Source organism: Schistocerca americana, chromosome 2 (assembly GCF_021461395.2).
Source record: "Schistocerca americana isolate TAMUIC-IGC-003095 chromosome 2, iqSchAmer2.1, whole genome shotgun sequence".
Taxonomy (NCBI): domain Eukaryota; kingdom Metazoa; phylum Arthropoda; class Insecta; order Orthoptera; family Acrididae; genus Schistocerca; species Schistocerca americana.
The window spans coordinates 167,087,451-167,095,686 of record NC_060120.1 but is presented as its reverse complement, the minus strand read 5'-3'; the positions used below and the strand labels follow the sequence as shown (position 1 = coordinate 167,095,686).

Below are 8,236 nucleotides of genomic sequence, written 5' to 3'. Positions count from 1 at the left end.
CTAGGAAAGCAGAGATTGTTGCACTCTCGGTTCAATCAAGAAAACGAAAAAATCGAGACGGAAAATTTAGTAGAAATTCCCTCGTGCATAAAAAGATCAATATGCGATGCTTACATTAACTTCCATCGTTACACCTCAGCGAAAGATGAAAGATGTTGCCGAGAATTCGAGAAAATCCTGGTCCTACACAAAATCACCAAGCGGGTTGAAGGCTCCTATCCAGTGTCTCGTCGACCAGTCTCGTGTGGCAACAGAAGACAGAAAAAGTAAAGCCGAAGTTTTAAATTTTGTGGTAGGGAATCATTCACGCGGCAACGACCTTGCCGCAGTGGATACACCGGTTCCCATGAGATCACCGAAGTTAAGCGCTGTCGGGCGTGGTCGGCACTTGGATGGGTGACCATCCAGGTCGCCATGCGCTGTTGCCATTTTTCGGGGTGCACTCAGCCTCGTTATGCCAATTGAGGAGCTACTCGACCGAATAGTAGCGGCTTCGGTCAAGAATACCATCTTACGACCGGGAGAGCGGAGTGCTGACCCCACGCCCCTCCTATCCGCATCCTCCACCAAGGATGACACGGCGGTCGGATGGTCCCGGTGGGCTACTCGTGGCCTGACGACGGAGTGGAATCATTCACGTACAGAAATCATGTGTGAAACGTATAAACGAGGTCATCAAGCAATGTCATAGGAGGAAAAATGACATCTTCAGTTGGGAAGATAATTTAGCAGATGCTGTTTGTTGTTAACGTTTAAGAAACGGTGACAAGAATTATCCTGAGACTGGTTTTGTTTCTCCAGGAGGCGGCTCAAACTCCTGAAAAAATTACGAGGAATGACAATGGTAGTGAAATGTAGCTGGAGAGCAGATTTTTAGTGGCAATGTTCCAGGGTCCAAAGAAACAACATTTGAACAAGAAAAGATTATTTGTTTAACAGTGGTACGGTAAATATTTATTCTTTTAGAACGTCTTAGGAATTCTGAGAAAATTTAATAAATTCTAACCAATGAGCAGCACAAGTTTAGAACTACAAATTGAACAATTTAGCTGAAGATACAAAACAAAAGAGAGACAAAATGCAAACAAATGAACAACGCAGTATTAGAATTACGAAATGAATAATTTAAGTGAAGTTAGAAAACTACAATGGTGTCCAAAATTAAAGCAACAAACTGCTATTTCCCCGTCCTGAGTCTAATTCACGATATAGTCACACAAGTTTAACAGATGTACGTAGAATCGTGTTCTGCAAAGAAGATGGCATTCCGATCAACGGACAACCACGCCAACAATGACATCGGGACACCTATCAAACGGAGTATTGTTTTACGGGTAGCCCCACAACCACAATTGCTGTGTGCACTGTCACAGACGGTGCAGTATGGCACAGAGAAGATGACTACCAGTTACTCTGCAGTAGAGGGCCTTTGGAACAAAGGAAGCAGGACAGTTGAAAACTGATGTTGCCAGATGGCTTAATGTGAATCGTTATGTTGTTTCTCGTATGATGTGACAGTTTAGAGAAACCGAATCTGTATCCCGAAGACCAGGTCACGGCCGACCACGTGTGACATCATAAAGAGAGGACCGTTATTTCGCTGTAAGGGCATGGCGTACCGCCTTAGTACTGCACTGCAACTGGAATTTACCTCGCAGCACCCACTGGACGTGCTGCACCGAGGCAAAGGGTGTACATAAGGCTTCGGCAGAGTGGCCTTTATTGCCAGAGGCCTGCTGTATGTTTACCTCTGACGCGTCTAGAATTCCATCTGGACGCTCGAACAGAGGGCCAGTTTTCTTTCACACACGAATGCAGATTTGGTCTGGAGAGTGGTTCTCGACGGATTGGCGTATGGTGCGCACGGGGAACACGATTTTGGGACCCAAACGTTGTGGAAAGAGACCGATATCGACGAGGATCCCTAATGGTTTGGGCACGGATTATGTTGACCACCCCAACACCTCTTCATCAAATTGCTCGGGTGAACCGGAAAGGTTTAACTGCTCTCAGGTGTCTAGACGAGATCTTGGGACCTCATGCACGGTTGATGCGAGGTGCTGTGGGGCATACTTCTCTTTCAAGGACGATAATGCTCGACCTCACAGAGCATGGGCGGTTGATGTTTTCTTAGAGACGAAAGACATTCCACGCCTGACGTGGAGTGTTCACTCTCGCGATTTGAATCTCAGAGCATATCTGGGGTGCACTAGAGAGACGGGTTGCATCACGTCAGGATCCGCCAACGACTCTCCAAGACTTGTGAGAAGCTCTGCAAGAAGAATGGGTCTTATTGCCTCGACGTGAGTCTGATGACATCGTTCTCAGCATGTCCCGTCGTTGTCCTGCCTGTATTGGTCCCAGAGGTGGTCGCACCCAATACTGAGCACATTAACCAGTTTTCGGTATGTGTGTACAAACCCGTTAAATTGAAAAAAAACTAAGAACATTTTTACCTACCGCCATATTTGTTGCGATTGATTACGTTTTGCATTCTACACGTTGTTCCTACTTTACTATCACTTGTTTATAGCGTTTTGTGGTAAAATAAACGCAATATTGCAAAATTTTCGTTTGTTGCTTTAATTGTGGACACCAGTGTATTAAACATCACCAAATTCCGGTGGTTCTTTTCCAGCACAGATCAACAAGGACACTATTAACCAAAACAAAGAGAAAATTAATTTCCATTAGCGAATGTTACATTCAGTAAAGTAATCTGAATAGACGTTTAGCTATCAGCTCAGGGCAGGCAATGAGCCACTGTTAAAACACACTATAAAACACATTGCCAATGACAGATGATGCGCAAATAAATTTAATAAACAATGCCCAATTGGCTTCAACTGCATCTCCAAGCCAGCGCAAATAATACTCCTAAATTACAAATTCGGCTCGACCCCAGAAAACAGGAATATTTTTAACAGACAGGCAGAAACCCTGAGCATTTTACATAGCTTGTCTTTCTACACTTCATATAAAAATGTATGCATATATACGGGTGGTGTCTGTTCTTTTTGACATGTCTGACATAACAGACACAATTTTGATCCAGCAGCCACTATGAGTTGAGACGCAAAGGAAGCACCGACCTTTGTCTGCGAGCGAGCATTGATTAAATCAACTGGGGAAACTGAAAATTTGTGACAGACCAAGATTCGAACCTGGGTCTCCTGCTTAGTACCAGATACGCCGACCATTACACCAGCCGGAGACACCGGTCATCGCAACTGCATGGACTACCGTTGCACGCCTGCCATCAGACCCAAATTCTCCACCTACCCCAACACTACTACTGTAGTGCTCCTTGCCCGTTACCCTCATTACTCGTTGTATTTTGCCAATTCCTTTCCAAAATGACAGACACTATTTTGATCCAGCTGCCACTATGAATTAGGTATAATTAAGGCGAGGACGCCGGTGATCTTTTCAGTGCGGATGTCGACCGGGCTCAAAATCTTACGGGAATCGCGAAATGCCGCGCGTAATGAGGATAATGAACAAGGGCGCTACATTAGTAGTGTGCGGATAAGTTAAGAATGTGGGTCTGATGGGAAGCGTTGTCGAGGGTCGTCCGTGCATTTGCGATGACCACTGTGTCCGGATGGCGTAGTGATCAGCGCATCTGCCGAGTAAGCAGGAAACCCGGGTTCGAATCCTGGTCTGGCAGAAATTTTCAACTATTCCCACTGACTTAACCAATGCCCACTCGCAGCCAATGTCTGTAATTCCTAATTTCAATTAGAACGCCCATGTGGTTTCTGAGTACGTATTACCTGTCACAAATCTCATGAATTATCCCCAGGACAGAAAGGCAGCAGAGAGCAATAAGCGTGAAGCATAACAGGTCTGCGAATTTGAGTAGTGGTAAACGCCTCTTAGGAATAATGTGGTTGAATGAAGCTTGAAACACGCAGAAATGGCTCTGAGCACTATGGGACTCAACTGCTGAGGTCATTAGTCCCCTAGAACTTAGAACTAGTTAAACCTAACTAACCTAAGGACATCACAAACATCCATGCCCGAGGCAGGATTCGAACCTGCGACCGTAGCGGTCTTGCGGTTCCAGACTGCAGCGCCTTTAACCGCACGGCCACTTCGGCCGGCCTTGAAACACGCAGTATAAGAGCACAACAGCACAGCGGATATTACGAAATAGTTTCTCGTAGATTCTAAAAATTAAGAATCAGCCATGAAGCCCAAAAGAATCAGCCACTGCGATATGATTGTAATTTACGTAGATAATAAATAGCGGACTTAACACCAAGCACTTATTCCACCAGATTCGAGCGTTGTGTTTCTCAGGCATATAAACTGTTGGACTGGCAAGGCAGACTTTCGCTCAAAGAGCTATTTAGTTCCAGCAGTGGCTTCCAGTGTCCATGTCCCAGTCCATGTCCCCACCCACGTGCACATAGCTTCTACTCGCAGCCTTTGGACGACCATTGCCGTGGTATCGGTCAACAACAACTGAGGCCAAGTTGATCTAGGGCAGCCTTAAGTCGACAGGCAGACCGCGCCCGCGCATGTGCCCCCTGCCAGAACGCTAAGAAGGCCGTTGCTTAACTACGGGTACAGAGGCGGAATCGCGCTTTCGGTTACACATCGAAAGCACACATCTCAAATAAAACTATCAAACTCTTTCTCCACCACAAGGAGACAAATATAGAAAACACAAAATTGCTCACACATAAACAACATATCCAATAATCTAATTTAATATTTATATTGTGTGAATTGGCTGTCAGATCAGTTGGAATTAAGGATAGAACTTGAAATAATCATGAAGGCGATAGTAACATAAAGTAATATAAAGCACAAATAAAATGAGATTGGTTCGTTGTCACTGTAAAGCAGAATACTTAGGGAACAGATAACAGGTTGAATTGATAAGATGAGAAATACGTATGCATACAGGAGGAAACAAATAGGAAATAAGGTGGTAGGCAATGAGCATTTACATGGACAATTAGTACAGAGGTATAGGATTAAAGTACCAAAAGACGGAAAAAAATACGATTCTTAACAGTACCACAATCATGCACAAGAGAAAACTGCCATGATTAGGGTATTAATCGCTTACGAATAAGACATAACTTATTCGTCGTACTGCATTTGTAGCACTTTAATGGTAAAGTGATCGATAATGGTATGGACCACTGTGGTGAGAAAATTTGTTTTAAGGATAACTGGAAGACGGGCATGAGTGGAAGCGGTGACATGGGAAAACGAGGCTTGCTTGCTGTCCATGAGGATCGACGTCACTGGCACTGTCTCCACCTCCTCAAAACAGTTGTCTTTCCTCTGCCACCCAAAATTCCATTGACTGATTTCTCCTGGATCCTGATAGTCTTACGTCTCTCTCAAATGAATGGAAATGTCAATAACAAATCTTTACATTTTCATCCAATTGCAGGTAATCAACCATATTTATGTGGTCACTGTATTGCGTCACTACACTTTTCCAGAAGCAACTTCAGCTTGGTTAAGTTTCATGGGTCCGAGAAATGCCTAGCACATGCCACCACATGGGGCAGTCAAATGAAAATGAGACAGGTGGAAGACAGTATGTGAACTGCTTATTATTTTAAAAGTAATGTTCAACACTGCTAATACATTAATCCCACAGTAAGACAAGGTGGTCAATGCCTTCTTGGAAGGATGTCTGCGGCTGCCCACGGAACCATGGTTGTACTCATGTGGCACCTCTGCGTCCATGGCAAATCGAGGACTACGAATGCCTCTCTCCATGGTTCCAAAAATATGGAAATACTCGTATCATGGAGAGGGATCTGATCTGCGTGGAAGACGTGTAAGGGTGTCCCACCGAAATTTCCGCCAGTATATTGGCATTCGCATCACCCAATTAACCCATTACTGGCAACATTAAGCCATACGCACCACCAAATATATACACACTCTCCAAATTAAAATATAATGTGCCATAAAAAACTAAACAACAAACAATAATCTAACAATTTTACTAGGTCCTACGCAAATATACCTAATGCACAAAAAATAAATTACTTTTTGTGATTAACTCTGAGTAAATATCTTCGTTATTAGAGCTTTCAGAAAACCACATGGAACACACGAACTGATATAACACCAGTGGTAAATTTATACAATTCCTTCCCTGCATGATAACTATTTTCATTTAAAATTATAGGGGAAAGTCGACATGAATGACTTCACAGACAAGGCCCTAAAGACTGTGAGACCACAGGACAGAGGCGACTAACGATGCACTGACACAGTACGTAGTGGCTAAAAGAAGACCGTTCTTCCTACACCAGCAGTTAACCACACAGTGAAGGAAACGAGCTAAGGCGAGACTGACGTCGATGGCACAGTTTTCCCACTAAAATTAATAAAATCTGTAACAACCACTATATCTGAAAAACATTATGAAAATTGGGGTCGCTCTGCGTAGAACCACATATTCTATCAGTGGGAAAGCATGTGCTCACATCTTTACATTCTTAACATGTGGCCATTGGGATGCACAAAGGTTCTCATGGCCGGAGAAACAACTTCAGCTCCGCTGATCAAATTCACGTAAATACTTATAAAACTACTAGCCGATGGCTGAAGGCGATGACTTTGACTAAGCAGTTGCAAATTTTATCATACTTCTACACTAGGGCCGTCACACGCAATCATCAATTTTCGTAAGTTGCTAGAAATTAATTTATGTCAGCATCGTTATGCTCGCAGATAAAGAAAACAATAAATTCCGAAAGACTGTCAATTAAGGAAACAACAGTGCTGGTGGTACTTGGCTGACATTAATATGAACGGTGGAGGACCTCATATTCAAACATCACTTTCGAAATGAAAAGCAGTGACAGCAGCGAGTACCACCACCTGTAGATGTGGAGCAGTTACAGCGCTTAAATATTGTGGCATTTACACAATACCATCCGGCGACAAACCTGAGAAGTGCATTTGCAACAGATCTGATGCTAAAGCCTCAAAAGTCACAAATGAAAGCTGTGTTATGCAGCATCATTGAGACATACCCCTTCAAACTGATCCAATAGAGCATGCAGAGCATTCGGGCGACTACTAACGAAACCCAACTGAACTGAATAAGTTCCTTATCCTCAACAACTTCATCGAACTCTATATGCAACAACTAAATCACCATTACAATTTGGTCCCTGTTAGCGGTCGTAGCACTCACTGTTCAAATATTCGATGAATCGCAAACTGACGAACAGCAAAAGGACTAATTTGCGAATCAGTCTACATTGAAATATTGCTAACACTGAACGCACTTGAACAGCCGTTCAACCTTACCAAGAACCTTGCACAACAAGCTACGAACATCAGAAGACCACGAAACATAACCTGCTCGCCTCCTTATCACTTTCGTCACATGCCCTCAAGTGAGTATGTGGAAGCTCGAACACCATTTCAATACACATAATGTACATATTAAAACAGATTTCATATATTTGTCCCTTCATTATATGTTGAACACTGTGTGATAATCAACGTCGATTAACGAGGGCTTTCAATATGTAGTGTAACACTTTACGCGAATGCAGGTTGCTTTCATTCGGGATTCAAAAATCCCTCCCCTCTGTATTGGTTACAAATCCCTATTTTTCTACGTATCTCCGTTCAGTGCGACGGCCTTACACAATATTACAGCGACGGCCTCTATGCCCGCATGGTATCACTCTACTTGACGTCGGACCCAAAGTCTTTCTGCATCAATAACTTCCCCATCATCCACACCGTGCTTCTCTCAGAGTACATCCTGGAAGTCGGAAGGTGCGGATCCGGGCTGTAAGGTGGAAGAGGAAGAACAGCCCAATGTATTATTGTTAGCTCCTCTCGGGTGCTCAGACTTGAGCGAGGCCTTGCGTTGTCATGGAGTAGGAGAAATTTGTTTGCGTTTTGTATCGACGAAGACGGTGAAATTGTTTCTTCAGTATCCTGAGGGTAGCACAGTACACATCAGAGTTTGTCGTTGCAGCATGAGAGAGGACATTAAACAGAATAACCCCTCCAAAATCCCAGAGGGTCATCGCCATGACTTCACCGGCTAAAGATGCGGCCTTTATCTTTTTCTTTAGAGAAGAGATGGTGTGGTACCATTCCATGGATTGCTGTTTTGTTTCCCGTTCGAAGTGAAAAAAACCACGTTTCATCGTCTGTGACCATTTTCACCAAAAAATTGTCACTATCAGCCTAATAACGCGCAAGAAATTCCGCGCAGATAGTC

At 43.7% G+C, this 8,236-nt stretch overlaps 1 pseudogene; it reads left to right on the top strand.

Moving 5' to 3' along the window:
* The first annotated feature begins 310 nt into the window (after positions 1-310).
* Positions 311-428, top strand: LOC124597645 (annotated as a pseudogene).
* Positions 429-8,236: the final 7,808 nt, after the last annotated feature.